General features: G+C 39.6%; 3 non-coding genes across 3 annotated transcripts; 2 read left to right on the top strand and 1 right to left on the bottom strand.

The window, feature by feature from the left end:
• Positions 1-628: 628 nt before the first annotated feature.
• Positions 629-735, bottom strand: LOC148291796 (small nucleolar RNA R71). The gene has a single exon (XR_015827191.1). It is a non-coding gene; the product is annotated as a small nucleolar RNA R71 (small nucleolar RNA).
• Positions 736-2,848: 2,113 nt separating this feature from the next.
• LOC148291795 (5S ribosomal RNA) lies at positions 2,849-2,967 on the top strand. Its single transcript, XR_015827407.1, has one exon. It is a non-coding gene; the product is annotated as a 5S ribosomal RNA (ribosomal RNA).
• A 754-nt stretch (positions 2,968-3,721) lies between these two features.
• Positions 3,722-3,840, top strand: LOC148291794 (5S ribosomal RNA). The gene has a single exon (XR_015827406.1). It is a non-coding gene; the product is annotated as a 5S ribosomal RNA (ribosomal RNA).
• Positions 3,841-16,383: the final 12,543 nt, after the last annotated feature.

Raw genomic sequence — 16,383 nt, 5'->3', positions numbered from 1 at the left:
CTGTTTCAGGAAGTTTATGTCTAAAAATCCATTACTTGAACAAGTGAGGTCTTCGTTCCAATGTTCTAGATCTTTGAACGCAGGACCATCATTGCAACCCAGACGAGTGACCTCTGAAATTCAAAATCGTCTAGAAAGGGAGTTGTCAACTGCAAAAGAGCAAGCTCTTGCTACATTTACAAGTCTTGCTCTCCACACTGAACTTCCCGGTTCTTCACTTTCAAATTCGGAAGCAAGTTCAGACCAAGAAGAAGAAGAAATGATGGCTGCCATTGAGTTCATGGGAGAACTTGATATCCCAACAATTCCAGCATCTCCTTCAAGCATTTTGCTGCCCACTGTAGCTCGAAATTATGAGCTTAAATCTTCTCATCTTAATATGCTGCCTTCCTTTTATGGTTTACCTAATGAAGATCCATTGACTCATATAAAGGATATTTTTAATGTTGTGAGTTCTTTTCCCTTGACAGGTGTGACAGAAGATCAACTTCGAATGAGAGTGTTTCCATACACTTTAAAGGATAAGGCGAAGTATTGGTTGAATTCTTTGAAGCCTGGTTCACTCACTACATGGTCTGCCATTCAAAAGAAGTTCCTAGAAAAATACTTCTCCACGCAAAAGACCGACATGCTTAGGGACAAGATCTTGTTATTTGCACAGCAAGATGATGAATCGTTTTGTGAAGCATGGGAGAAATTCAATGGGTTGCTCAACCAATGTCCTCATCATGGGATTCCATTGAAGCTTCAAATGCGTATGTTTTATAAAGGACTAACCCCTTCTAGTCATAATATAGTCACCAATTTTGCAGGTGGTTCTTTTAAAACCAAAACTCCAGAAGAAACGTACGAACTCTTTGAGGAGATAGCAATGGAGACCCAACATACGGATACAAGAGGTAAACGTGTTATTAGTGGTTCTAATGATGCTTCTAGTGTGCAGATTTCAAAACTGGAACAAAAGCTAGATGCTCTTCTTGCATTAAACTCAAGAAGCCCTCCGAAGGAAGTGTGTAGCATTTGTGAATCTCATGACCATGCTACCACAGCTTGTCCACTTGGGGCTGGATATCCAGAATTTGTGCAAGAGCAAGCTAAGTTGGTAAATTCCTACAACCAAGGTCCAAGAAATGATCCATACTCTCAAAGTTATAATCCAGGTTGGAGGAATCATCCAAACTTTTCATGGAGAAATACCCAGAATCAAGCAAATCCCCCTTCATTCCAAAGGCCACAACAATCATCATCATCATTGGAAGATATAGTGAAGCAGATGGCAATCAACCAATCCAATTTTCAGCAAACTACACAAGCTGCCATCTCCAAATTGGAAGTCCAATTAGGCCAAATAGCTGCTGAAATAACTCAAAGAGTGCCTGGGAAATGGCCAAGCCAAACTGAGATCAATCCAAAGAACCCAGAAGCCAAGGCAATTCATGTGCTCAGATCAGGTAAGATCATTGATAATAAAGATGATTCTAATCTTTCAAATGATGTTGTGATTGTAGAAAATGAAGAGGAGGAGACCATGGCCACGGAAGGAGAACAACTCAAAACTTCTCAATCTGCTCCTAAGGCCAAATCAGATTCTCAGAAATCCGATCAATTCCAATTGCATAAAAGGGATGACAAATTTGTGCCACCACATCTTCAAGAAGATAGATACGTGCCACCCGCTCCATATGTTCCACAGATTCCATTTCCAGGCCGTCTTAAGAAAGCAAAGCAAGATAAGGCTTTTAAAGAGATTTATGATATTTTGAGTAAAGTTAATATCAATTTGCCTTTGCTTGATCTTATTGAACAGATTCCTGCATATGGAAAATTCATCAAGGACTTGAAAACTCACAAGCTCAATTTCGCTCCAAATGAAGGAGTAAAGCTCGACCAGAATGTAAGTGCTGTATTGCAAAGGAAGCTTCCACCAAAACTAGATGATCCTGGCAGCTTTGACATTCCCATTAACATTGGAGGCAAGAAGGTTGGAAGAGCCATGTTGGACTTGGGAGCAAGCATCAATGTTTTGCCATATTCAGTTTATCAAGAGCTTGGCTTAGAAGGGATGAAGAAGACTTCAATGCGACTTGAACTAGCTGATCATTCTATAAAATATCCAAAAGGTATTGTAGAAGATATTCTAGTTCAAGTTAATACACTAATTCTCCCTGCTGATTTTGTAGTGATGGACATGGAAGACAATCCAAATGGAGATCGTGTTGATCCCATTCTCCTAGGCAGGCCATTCATGGCCACTGCAGACACAATCATCAAAGTGAAAGATAGCACTCTCTCCATGACTGTTTTGGGTGAAACTGTTGAATTTAAAATGCTTAATGCTCTATCTCAACCTTCTATCTCTCTTGATTCTTGCTTTTCAATTGATGTTGTGGATCATGAGGTTTCTTCCAAAATTTTGCAGAGAAAGTCTAATGATGCTCTAGAAGCTGTCTTAACACAAACGAACGAAAGTCTAATGATCCTCTCCAATAACTTACGCCATCTGTCCTACATCACCCCGTGGAGCTCGTCTCCAATTAACCGGGCACCGCAAACGAACGAAAGCGAAAAAACAACAGGACTCGACGCCCACTGCCGAAATTATTGGGGTTGTTCTTAACGTTGTCAGTTTTTTTGTTTTTTTTTGTTTTGGTTCAATTATCGTAAGGTAGGCCCCACAGCCGATCGGAACCGGCAGTTCGGCAGGCCTGCGCGCGACACATGGTAGGGGTGGCGACGACAAGGCCTGACAGGCCATGCCATTTCATGCGGGGGGCGTTGGATAGCCAACCCATGGTCATATGGCATGGCTCAAACGTGGCTTATATACTTTTAGGAGTTATAAGCTAACGGATGCGATCATACCAACTCACATGCACCGGATCCCATCAGAACTCCGAAGTTAAGCGAGTTTGGGCGAGAGTAGTACTAGGATGGGTGACCTCCTGGGAAGTCCTCGTGTTGCATCCCTTCTTTTTTTGCCTTGTTGACGTTTCAATTGTCGTGGGCGTTTGCTTTCCGTCATCTTATTCATCTGGATGTCTTTGTTTTATCACGACCCCGTGGCGCAGCGTGACAATCGGGGCACACTATGATTAAATACTCCTAGAAAGCCTAGGATTAACGAAGGAATTAAAATAGGAAAATAACACAGTTACCAAAAACTTCAAAAACTGGATTTCGGGCTAGTAAACGACGTCGGATGCCGGAAAAAGCCCACGACTCATGGCAACGCAATGAATTTTACTCGCGACGCCGTTGCCTTCGAATCGACGGTTCGTGGGCCCAATTCTGAGGTCGGAGCCCAGATCAACGGTTTGCCCGATTTGCCGTTGCACGCGCGTCGGTCCAGCTCCTCTCCAATAACTTACGCCATCTGTCCTACATCACCCCGTGGAGCTCATCTCCAATTAACCGGGCACCGCAAACGAACGAAAGCGAAAAAACAACAGGACTCGACTCCCACTGCCGAAATTATTGGGGTTGTTCTTAACGTTGTCAGTTTTTTTATTTTTTTTTGTTTTGGTTCAATTATCGTAAGGTAGGCCCCACAGCCGATCGGAACCGGCAGTTCGGCAGGCCTGCGCGCGACACATGGTAGGGGTGGCGACGACAAGGCCTGACAGGCCATGCCATTTCATGTGGGGGGCGTTGGATAGCCAACCCATGGTCATATGGCATGGCTCAAACGTGGCTTATATACTTTTAGGCGTTATAAGCTAACGGATGCGATCATACCAACTCACATGCACCGGATCCCATCAGAACTCCGAAGTTAAGCGAGTTTGGGCGAGAGTAGTACTAGGATGGGTGACCTCCTGGGAAGTCCTCGTGTTGCATCCCTTCTTTTTTTGCCTTGTTGACGTTTCAATTGTCGTGGGCGTTTGCATTCCGTCATCTTATTCATCTGGATGTCTTTGTTTTATCACGACCCCGTGGTGCAGCGTGACAATCGGGGCACACTATGATTAAATACTCCTAGAAAGCCTAGGATTAACGAAGGAATTAAAATAGGAAAATAACACAGTTACCAAAAACCTCAAAAACTGGATTTCGGGCTAGTAAACGACGTCGGATGCCCGAAAAAGCCCACGACTCATGGCAACTGATCGGTTCATAATTGTATATCATTTTGTACCCTTCTAGCTTATGATTTGGTTATGTTTTTGAGTTAAACTTGTGCTTTTAATCCTTTTTGTGTTTATCTTTCAGTTCATTGAGCTTTAGGTAATAATGATGGCTTTGGATAGTAAATGATGCAATCCATGCATGTTAGGGCCTAATTTGGATGAATGGATGAAGAGCTTAAAGACAAACTCAATTTTGGCTACAGTCCCCTGCCAGCCCAGTTTCGTAGGTCATATTGCAAGCTTTGTTTCAGCAACCTACATAGCTCGGATGAGGCCACATTCTTCATGAAGGTTGTTCCAATGGGTGTGTAGTATAACATATCCAAAATTCAGCCCCATTGGATAAATATGGAGTCTGTTACCTAGCAAACACAGAGCCATGCTCAGGATGGATTTTATCAGCGCGCAAAATGAGTTAGCAATTTGTTTTGGCCTTAACTTCCTCCTCCGACCTTGGATTGGCCCAAATGATATATGGCTGGAAAGAAGACATTCTGAACTTCAAGTTTGAGTGCTTAAAGTCTTAATTTGCTTAAGGGAAGCCCAATTCGTAAGCCCTTGAAGTTGCTGGTCATGCTGACCTCAGGATGAGCTATTATTTCTGGTTGGAAGCTTGGTCATGGTGACATGAAGATGAGCTAGGGCTGCTGGTGGGATTTATTAGTGAAGTGCATCAACCATTTCAGATTTTATAATGGAAGTGTTGTATGCATTAGTGAAGTGCATCAACCATTTCAGATTTTATAAAACAAAGTGTTGTATGCATTAGCCATACTTAATTCAGATTTTCAGCTTCCTTAGGCCTATATATAGTGAGGTTTCCCAAGCTTGTAAACACACCCCAAGGGGGGGGAGCTCTCAAACACTTCTCTAGAGCTCCCTTCCCTTCTCTCCCTCAAATTCTCTTAGTTTTGCTTTCTAGTTCTCAATTCTAGCTTTCTTTAATGTTTTCTTAGTTGTAATTTATTTTTCTTGTAATGTACATTCTTTCTTAAGTATTCAAGTTTAATTAGTTTCCAAGTTTCAATTATGGTTTTTGTTCTTATTCATTATGCTTATAAGTTAATATGCTAGTTTGAATGATTGATCACCATTTAGGCTTGCATGTTAGCTATCTTGGTTTGAATTAAGAGTATACACCATGCTTTAATTCGAATTGAACTATGAATAGGAAGAGTATGTATGGACATTCGACAACAGGGATTAGATACATACTTGGTTGTTTAAATTGTTCTTCTATGCTTAATGGGTTCCTAATGCTTAATTTTAGGTTAGACAACAAATGATCAAATTAGGGAATTAGGAACACAAGGTTATGACCACACACCATGGCTTAATCATACTTTAGCTAGAATCAATCCATTAATCTAATTGAACTTGGGAACTTATCTGCTTGAGTTAGTTATTTCTTCTTTCCTTGTTTTATTTATTTCCTTTATTTTTCATTTCTGTTTTGTGTAGGGAAAATGAATTGGATCATTCAATCACCAATCCTCGTGGGATCGACCTCGCACTTACATACGCTATACTACCGAACGGCTCGTGCACTTGCGAGTATCACAAGTTGAGGATGCAGCTTAATCCATTTTGGTGCAGCTGAAATCTACACAACAAGTTTTTGGCGCCGTTGCCGGGGATCGGTAACATTGTTTGATTCTATTTGGCTTTCCTACTTTATTATTATTATTATTATTTTCTTAACTGGACAATTTCAAGTTTTAAAGTTAATGACGTTAATGGACAAATTGTGTTTGTAGTCCAACAGAAAAGGACAATTGCCCAACAAGCAAGAGAACTGGGTTTAAGTCCCAGCTTACACAACCCATTGGTGCTTGTTGCTTTGAAGCATGGAATTGGACTTGTGTTGATTTTTCCTTTTCATTTTTAGTTTTTTTTTATATTTCGTAATCCTTTAATTCCGTTTCAAGTTTTTGTGTGTGTTTGTTTTAGCAATGTAAATAGCTCAATAAAAATGGAGAGAGATGGCAACTTCAAAGATAGGAAGTGTGGAGTAGTGGGAGAAGTCGCGACCTCCAAATGCATCACGCTCGACCTAATCGCTTCAAGGGGGAGCATTTCAATCCTTTCTCTTTACTTGTTATTATTTTAAATTTCTGTTTCTTTTTTATAAAAATTTAAAAAATAAAATAAATTTAAAATTTAAAAAAAGGATTTTTCATATGAGCCGACTTATGGTAACCCCAGTGAGCACTTCCGTTAATACAGTGTCTAGGAGTTCTTTAGGCGACACCTTCGGTGTCTAAGAAGTTTGGGTTTTAAGCGGGACCATTGTGACCCCTCCAACCTTCCCGGATCCCCTGGCTGTGTTTTCTGAGGCCCTTAACTGGTCATCCGTGAGTTGCTTGTATATTGTGTGTTTTTAAATTAAGTTTTTTTTATTTTCCTTGTTTTCTTTTCTGTTGAGTCTTTGTTTTTGTTTTGTTATGTTATTTTATTTATTTATTTACGTGGTATGGTTAGTTAGTTTATTTCTGAGTGTTAAAACACATTTTTATTTCAAACGCTGCATTTAAAAAAAAAAAAAAAAAAAAAAAAACAACACTTCTTCTTCTTCTTCTTCTTCATCTTCATCTTCATCTTCATCTTCATCATCATCATGGCTTGCCTCTATTTTCGCGCACTTGTAGAATCTGTAGCAGCTCCACATGGTCCTCATTCTTTCTCTGCAGTGCTTCCACATGCTGATTGGCACAGTAAAGCCGCTTCTGCAAGTCTGCCACCATAGCCTTCAAGGAAGCCACTTCCTCGCTCAGCGCGGCACACTCACGTGTCCTCGCCAGTAATCGCATGCCCAAATTGGTAGCCGAGACCGCATGGAGCACAGATAAAGTGTGGGACTCCTCCACTGCCACCTTGTCCGACCGCTGTGTCACATGCAGATGATCTGCCGGTGTGAGTATACTGCCAATCATGCCACCCAGCAGCACTGCTCTGTTTGGCCTTGCCTCAACAAAGTTCGGTATTGCCTCAGTAAAGTTTGAGGCCGTGCCGTGATGATATGTGGAGTTTGGGAAGACAGGAGTTGGAGGAGCCCTTGTCTGGGCATTCGGTGGTGCAAGTGAGAGCTCAAGGTTGAGATCATCAAGGTGAGTGCATGAGGATGCCATTTTTTTTGTTTCTGGATTTTTTGATGTTTTTCCTTGAGTTGCAGGAAGAAATGCTGGGTATCATCCGCTTGCAGAGGTGTGGTTTAAATAGACATATGCTGATGAGAGAGAGCCAACACCATTTCGGATTTCCCGGGCATGCTCGACCTAATCGCTTCAAGGGGGAGCACCTTTACTTTACTTTTCTTTTTTTTTTCCTCCGTGTTTTCTGGTGTTTAATGTTTTTGCCCGTTACTTTCATTTTCTAGTGCTTTGTGTTTTTGCCTTTCCCTTTCGGCTATCATCTTTGTCTTATTTTAGTTAGGGAAATGTGTTTTCTTTTCCGTTTGTCGTCTTTGTTTTATTTTAGTTGGGAAGTGTGTTTTCTTTTTCTTTTTCTTTTTCTTTCTGCAACCTTACTCTTTTATTTCCGAAACAAAATAACGAAAATACAAAAACAACAAAATAAAATAAAAACAACAATAATGCAGTAGGAAATCATTTCTTCTCGGTGCTTGGTGTCTCGACCATTGGAGCTTTGAGTTTGGCCCTCTGGCTGTCCTCTTCCGGGGCTTCACGCACAGCTTCTTGGGGCTCACCACTTGAGCTCCCAAAGATCGCAATCTTAGCTTGAGCGTAACTACTCTCACGATCTGCTTGCTTGCGTTTACCCGGTCGGTCTAGGTCCTCCAGCTGTTTTCGCATGTCGCGAGAGTACAACTCTACCATTTTTGATAGGTTTTTATTCTCGTCCCGCAATACTTCTAGCTGGTGTCGATTCACCTCCACTATCCTTGACCTCTCCCTTTTCAAGCTTTTTATAGCAGTCTGACACTCCTCAACCATACTTCGCTCCGCCGCCAACTGACCTTTCAGCACCTCTACCTCATGGGACTTCGCAAGTAGGCGATGACCCAAACTTGCGACTGTTGTTGTACTCTGCACGCTCAGTGCCAGGGCATCGCTCACGACCCGGTTGTCATCCCTTGTCCCCAGAACACGTATATCTTTAGGAGTCACTAAATTTCTAGCCACTCCAATGGCAACATCGTTGTCCAGGAGTATTGAGTCAGTTACTGTCACAGGCCCCCGTGCGGAAGCAAAGTAGGGCATCCATACTGGTGCCGCTGCTTGGCCTCGTGTCTGAGTCGGTGGAGCTAGGTTGAGATCCAACGAAAATGGGTAGTTAGAGGCCATTTGATTTCTCACTCTCTTTTCTTCTTTCTTTCTTTTCTCTTTTGTGTGTTTTTGAGTTTGCGTTTTTTTTTCACCCTTTCTTATAGACTTAGTCTTTGACAAACCCTAGCCATTGCAGCATCTGAGCATTTTCTGAATCTCCAGCATTCCTTGAGTCCCACAACCTTCTCGCCTTCCAACCATACCCAACTCATTTATCACGACGTGTCTTTTCTGAACGAACGCGTTCAGTAAAGTCTTCGCGCCTTTCCATGAGCCCGTAATTTTTGCTTGTGGAGCCTGCGGCGCCTCTTTGCGTCGACACGTGTCTCGCCCTGTCTGTTGGTCCCTTACACTGAACCGAGACATCATGATCCATGTTAAAATCCCGCTCTTTGTGTTGCTAATCACGGTTCGATAGTTTGTTTTTACAAAACTAAATAATAATAAAAAGCCGGAATTGAAAACAAATTGTGGGTCGGGTTTCACTTTAGTTTGGGTTTCAAAGTGGGTTAAATTCACCATGGTTTGTGTTTCGAAATTGTGGGCTTTGGGCTTCAAAATTTTTTTGGGTTTCAGAATTGTGTGATTAGGGTTTACTGTTTCATTTTTTTTTGTTTGTTTGTTTGTGTTGTAATTTTTATTTTATAATTATTTTGTTTTTGTTTTCTTTTGTGATTTTGTGATATTTTTTTATTTGCTTTAATACCTTTCATTTGTTGTTATGACATTGTTTGTGGCTAATTTTTAAACATTGAGGACAATGCTCATTTCTAGGTTTGGGGGTATTGGAGTTTAGCAAGTAAACTTGGTTTTTCTTAAAATTTTTTAAAAAAAAATATTTAAATTTCTTTCTTGTTTTGAATCTTGTTTAGTCACTTTCCGAACACATTTGATGAGATTGTGATAAATGTTTGCATGACTTAAATGAAAATTGAATTTTATTTATTATTTATTTTGTTTTCCTTGTAAATTTTTATTGTAAAAAAAAATTAATTAATTAATTAATTTGGCATCGTTCTAGCATGACATGTTCGAAACCTTCTTTGCACTTGCCATTTGTTTCATAATTTTCCAATTAAAGGATTTGCATGATCTAAAGAATTGTATCAAGCATAAATTAGACTTATATAACCATATAATGTGAGCTTTTGAGCCTTGTGCTTCATTTCATGAATGTTATACACATACTCTTATTTTCTTGTCATCAAAGTTGTTGTTTGATCTCATTATTCATTGATTTGGTTGATCACTTAAAAGTCATTCATTCTTATGCAATTTGATTTCATGACATTTAAGAAGTGATATTAAGGCCCTCTTTGGATCGTTTGTGCCTTTCAAGCTAACCTTATGCATGCTTAAGCATGATTTTCCATTGTTAACCATTTTGAGCCTACATGTAAACCTTTTCTTTCATTTTACCAATTATATTTCCTCGCCTTAGCCCGAAAAACAAATATTTACCTTTCTAAGGAACTCATGAGCTCTAATTCGGATGTGTTTTTCATGCTAAGTTTGGGAAGGGATATTACATAGAAGAAAAAAAGAAAAAAAAAGAAAATCACACAATTGGTGAAAGAAAAGAAAAGAAAAAAGTTATGATTAAATGGTAGTTGAATGAAATTTTGTTTTTGGGTTTCATTGGTGTTTGGAAAGGAGTTTAAATCATTGTAAATGAAGGTATAAGGAGTTTTGATCGTGTAAAAGAAAAAATCTAATCGTGATGATTCGAAGTCTTGTAAACAATTGTTTTATGCTCTTATATTTTGAGTTTCTTGGACTTTGTTTTATCCATACCCTTCATTTCTTACTCACCTTACACCCTTGGCCCCATTACAACCTATGCTAAAGACCTAAATTGATCTTAAATGTCATGTGGTTGAATTGCATTTATTTTTCTACTTTTAAGTGTTTGGCATCCTTCTTGAGATCATATTAATGCAAGTTCTTCATCTTTCTATTGCGAGTTAAGTCCCTTATGGTTTAACTCTAATCTCATGTTTATAACTGAGTGTTGCATTGTAGCCCTCTTCCGAGTGATTCATTTGTGACAGGACAACTTCGGTGAGATTTGAAGTTGCATTTGTGCTTGGTATGATTTTTGAAATTGTGTGAAAACTAAGATTGGGGAATTTGTTGCATTTGGCTATCACACTAATACACTTTGAACATGTTATGTTTTGAACTTTGCCGCCTTGTAAATAATGTCTAAAATTGAGCTTTTAAACTTTTGAGTCATGTGCATGAGTCATTTCTCTTCATAAAATGTTCGGAAAGATTGTTTTGAGTTTTTATTTATTTATTTTTATTTTTATTTTTGTTTTGTTTTTGTAATTATTTTTGTTTTTGTGTTTCTTTTATTTTTGCTAAGGACTAACAAATCTAATAAGTTTTCTAACCACTTTGTTTTGTAGAGTTAGTAAAACGTTTGTGGGTATCGTTTCTGTTAAACCCTCAGGAGACACAACTCCTCCTACTAGGGATGCCTAGAGGTTTAAAGGCTTGTTGCATTCGCTCAATGCAATCGAGTTACCTACGAAAGTGGTCTAGTTAACTTCTTGTTTTGTTTTTAACTTTGTTTTGTGTTGTTTTGCTCGAGGACTAGCAAAATCTAGGTTTGGGGGTATTTGATCGGTTCATAATTGTATATCATTTTGTACCCTTCTAGCTTATGATTTGGTTATGTTTTTGAGTTAAACTTGTGCTTTTAATCCTTTTTGTGTTTATCTTTCAGTTCATTGAGCTTTAGGTAATAATGATGGCTTTGGATAGTAAATGATGCAATCCATGCATGTTAGGGCCTAATTTGGATGAATGGATGAAGAGCTTAAAGACAAACTCAATTTTGGCTACAGTCCCCTGCCAGCCCAGTTTCGTAGGTCATATTGCAAGCTTTGTTTCAGCAACCTACATAGCTCGGATGAGGCCACATTCTTCATGAAAGTTGTTCCAATGGGTGTGTAATATAACATATCCAAAATTCAGCCCCATTGGATAAATATGGAGTCTGTTACCTAGCAAACACAGAGCCATGCTCAGGATGGATTTTATCAGCGCGCAAAATGAGTTAGCAATTTGTTTTGGCCTTAACTTCCTCCTCCGACCTTGGATTGGCCCAAATGATATATGGCTGGAAAGAAGACATTCTGAACTTCAAGTTTGAGTGCTTAAAGTCTTAATTTGCTTAAGGGAAGCCCAATTCGTAAGCCCTTGAAGTTGCTGGTCATGCTGACCTCAGGATGAGCTATTATTTCTGGTTGGAAGCTTGGTCATGGTGACATGAAGATGAGCTAGGGCTGCTGGTGGGATTTATTAGTGAAGTGCATCAACCATTTCAGATTTTATAATGGAAGTGTTGTATGCATTAGTGAAGTGCATCAACCATTTCAGATTTTATAAAACAAAGTGTTGTATGCATTAGCCATACTTAATTCAGATTTTCAGCTTCCTTAGGCCTATATATAGTGAGGTTTCCCAAGCTTGTAAACACACCCCAAGGGGGGGGGAGCTCTCAAACACTTCTCTAGAGCTCCCTTCCCTTCTCTCCCTCAAATTCTCTTAGTTTTGCTTTCTAGTTCTCAATTCTAGCTTTCTTTAATGTTTTCTTAGTTGTAATTTATTTTTCTTGTAATGTACATTCTTTCTTAAGTATTCAAGTTTAATTAGTTTCCAAGTTTCAATTATGGTTTTTGTTCTTATTCATTATGCTTATAAGTTAATATGCTAGTTTGAATGATTGATCACCATTTAGGCTTGCATGTTAGCTATCTTGGTTTGAATTAAGAGTATACACCATGCTTTAATTCGAATTGAACTATGAATAGGAAGAGTATGTATGGACATTCGACAACAGGGATTAGATACATACTTGGTTGTTTAAATTGTTCTTCTATGCTTAATGGGTTCCTAATGCTTAATTTTAGGTTAGACAACAAATGATCAAATTAGGGAATTAGGAACACAAGGTTATGACCACACACCATGGCTTAATCATACTTTAGCTAGAATCAATCCATTAATCTAATTGAACTTGGGAACTTATCTGCTTGAGTTAGTTATTTCTTCTTTCCTTGTTTTATTTATTTCCTTTATTTTTCATTTCTGTTTTGTGTAGGGAAAATGAATTGGATCATTCAATCACCAATCCTCGTGGGATCGACCTCGCACTTACATACGCTATACTACCGAACGGCTCGTGCACTTGCGAGTATCACAAGTTGAGGATGCAGCTTAATCCATTTTGGTGCAGCTGAAATCTACACAACAAGTTTTTGGCGCCGTTGCCGGGGATCGGTAACATTGTTTGATTCTATTTGGCTTTCCTACTTTATTATTATTATTATTATTTTCTTAACTGGACAATTTCAAGTTTTAAAGTTAATGACGTTAATGGACAAGTTGTGTTTGTAGTCCAACAGAAAAGGACAATTGCCCAACAAGCAAGAGAACTGGGTTTAAGTCCCAGCTTACACAACCCATTGGTGCTTGTTGCTTTGAAGCATGGAATTGGACTTGTGTTGATTTTTCCTTTTCATTTTTAGTTTTTTTTTATATTTCGTAATCCTTTAATTCCGTTTCAAGTTTTTGTGTGTGTTTGTTTTAGCAATGTAAATAGCTCAATAAAAATGGAGAGAGATGGCAACTTCAAAGATAGGAAGTGTGGAGTAGTGGGAGAAGTCGCGACCTCCAAATGCATCACGCTCGACCTAATCGCTTCAAGGGGGAGCATTTCAATCCTTTCTCTTTACTTGTTATTATTTTAAATTTATGTTTCTTTTTTATAAAAATTTAAAAAATAAAATAAATTTAAAATTTAAAAAAAGGATTTTTCATATGAGCCGACTTATGGTAACCCCAGTGAGCACTTCCGTTAATACAGTGTCTAGGAGTTCTTTAGGCGACACCTTCGGTGTCTAAGAAGTTTGGGTTTTAAGCGGGACCATTGTGACCCCTCCAACCTTCCCGGATCCCCTGGCTGTGTTTTCTGAGGCCCTTAACTGGTCATCCGTGAGTTGCTTGTATATTGTGTGTTTTTAAATTAAGTTTTTTTTATTTTCCTTGTTTTCTTTTCTGTTGAGTCTTTGTTTTTGTTTTGTTATGTTATTTTATTTATTTATTTACGTGGTATGGTTAGTTAGTTTATGTCTGAGTGTTAAAACACATTTTTATTTCAAACGCTGCATTAAAAAAAAAAAAATTAAAAAAAAAAAAAAAAAAAAAAAAAAAAAAACTTCTTCTTCTTCATCTTCTTCATCTTCATATTCATCATCATCATGGCTTGCCTCTATTTTCTCGCACTTGTAGAATCTGTAGCAGCTCCACATGGTCCTCATTCTTTCTCTGCAGTGCTTCCACATGCTGATTGGCACAGTAAAGCCGCTTCTGCAAGTCTGCCACCATAGCCTTCAAGGAAGCCACTTCCTCGCTCAGCGCGGCACACTCACGTGTCCTCGCCAGTAATCGCATGCCCAAATTGGTAGCCGAGACCGCATGGAGCACAGATAAAGTGTGGGACTCCTCTACTGCCACCTTGTCCGACCGCTGTGTCACATGCAGATGATCTGCCGGTGTGAGTATACTGCCAATCATGCCAACCAGCAGCACTGCTCTGTTCGGGCTTGCCTCAACAAAGTTCGGTATTGCCTCAGTAAAGTTTGAGGCCGTGCCGTGATGATATGTGGAGTTTGGGAAGACAGGAGTTGGAGGAGCCCTTGTCTGGGCATTCGGTGGTGCAAGTGAGAGCTCAAGGTTGAGATCATCAAGGTGAGTGCATGAGGATGCCATTTTTTTTGTTTCTGGATTTTTTGATGTTTTTCCTTGAGTTGCAGGAAGAAATGCTGGGTATCATCCGCTTGCAGAGGTGTGGTTTAAATAGACATATGCTGATGAGAGAGAGCCAACACCATTTCGGATTTCCCGGGCATGCTCGACCTAATCGCTTCAAGGGGGAGCACCTTTACTTTACTTTTCTTTTTTTTTTCCTCCGTGTTTTCTGGTGTTTAATGTTTTTGCCCGTTACTTTCATTTTCTAGTGCTTTGTGTTTTTGCCTTTCCCTTTCGGCTATCATCTTTGTCTTATTTTAGTTAGGGAAATGTGTTTTCTTTTCCGTTTGTCGTCTTTGTTTTATTTTAGTTGGGAAGTGTGTTTTCTTTTTCTTTTTCTTTTTCTTTCTGCAACCTTACTCTTTTATTTCCGAAACAAAATAACGAAAATACAAAAACAACAAAATAAAATAAAAACAACAATAATGCAGTAGGAAATCATTTCTTCTCGGTGCTTGGTGTCTCGACCATTGGAGCTTTGAGTTTGGCCCTCTGGCTGTCCTCTTCCGGGGCTTCACGCACAGCTTCTTGGGGCTCACCACTTGAGCTCCCAAAGATCGCGATCTTAGCTTGAGCGTAACTACTCTCACGATCTGCTTGCTTGCGTTTACCCGGTCGGTCTAGGTCCTCCAGCTGTTTTCGCATGTCGCGAGAGTACAACTCTACCATTTTTGATAGGTTTTTATTCTCGTCCCGCAATACTTCTAGCTGGTGTCGATTCACCTCCACTATCCTTGACCTCTCCCTTTTCAAGCTTTTTATAGCAGTCTGACACTCCTCAACCATACTTCGCTCCGCCGCCAACTGACCTTTCAGCACCTCTACCTCATGGGACTTCGCAAGTAGGCGATGACCCAAACTTGCGACTGTTGTTGTACTCTGCACGCTCAGTGCCAGGGCATCGCTCACGACCCGGTTGTCATCCCTTGTCCCCAGAACACGTATATCTTAAACCCTCAGGAGACACAACTCCTCCTACTAGGGATGCCTAGAGGTTTAAAGGCTTGTTGCATTCGCTCAATGCAATCGAGTTACCTACGAAAGTGGTCTAGTTAACTTCTTGTTTTGTTTTTAACTTTGTTTTGTGTTGTTTTGCTCGAGGACTAGCAAAATCTAAGTTTGGGGGTATTTGATCGGTTCATAATTGTATATCATTTTGTACCCTTCTAGCTTATGATTTGGTTATGTTTTTGAGTTAAACTTGTGCTTTTAATCCTTTTTGTGTTTATCTTTCAGTTCATTGAGCTTTAGGTAATAATGATGGCTTTGGATAGTAAATGATGCAATCCATGCATGTTAGGGCCTAATTTGGATGAATGGATGAAGAGCTTAAAGACAAACTCAATTTTGGCTACAGTCCCCTGCCAGCCCAGTTTCGTAGGTCATATTGCAAGCTTTGTTTCAGCAACCTACATAGCTCGGATGAGGCCACATTCTTCATGAAAGTTGTTCCAATGGGTGTGTAATATAACATATCCAAACTTCAGCCCCATTGGATAAATATGGAGTCTGTTACCTAGCAAACACAGAGCCATGCTCAGGATGGATTTTATCAGCGCGCAAAATGAGTTAGCAATTTGTTTTGGCCTTAACTTCCTCCTCCGACCTTGGATTGGCCCAAATGATATATGGCTGGAAAGAAGACATTCTGAACTTCAAGTTTGAGTGCTTAAAGTCTTAATTTGCTTAAGGGAAGCCCAATTCGTAAGCCCTTGAAGTTGCTGGTCATGCTGACCTCAGGATGAGCTATTATTTCTGGTTGGAAGCTTGGTCATGGTGACATGAAGATGAGCTAGGGCTGCTGGTGGGATTTATTAGTGAAGTGCATCAACCATTTCAGATTTTATAATGGAAGTGTTGTATGCATTAGTGAAGTGCATCAACCATTTCAGATTTTATAAAACAAAGTGTTGTATGCATTAGCCATACTTAATTCAGATTTTCAGCTTCCTTAGGCCTATATATAGTGAGGTTTCCCAAGCTTGTAAACACACCCCAAGGGGGGGGAGCTCTCAAACACTTCTCTAGAGCTCCCTTCCCTTCTCTCCCTCAAATTCTCTTAGTTTTGCTTTCTAGTTCTCAATTCTAGCTTTCTTTAATGTTTTCTTAGTTGTAATTTATTTTTCTTGTAATGTACATTCTTTCTTAAG

The sequence above is a fragment of the Prunus avium genome, chromosome 8 (genome assembly GCF_965620075.1).
Source record: "Prunus avium chromosome 8, drPruAviu1.hap1.1, whole genome shotgun sequence".
NCBI classification, from domain to species: Eukaryota; Viridiplantae; Streptophyta; class Magnoliopsida; order Rosales; family Rosaceae; genus Prunus; species Prunus avium.
The sequence above is the reverse complement of the archived record's forward strand: the minus strand, read 5'-3'. Positions and strand labels throughout refer to the sequence as shown.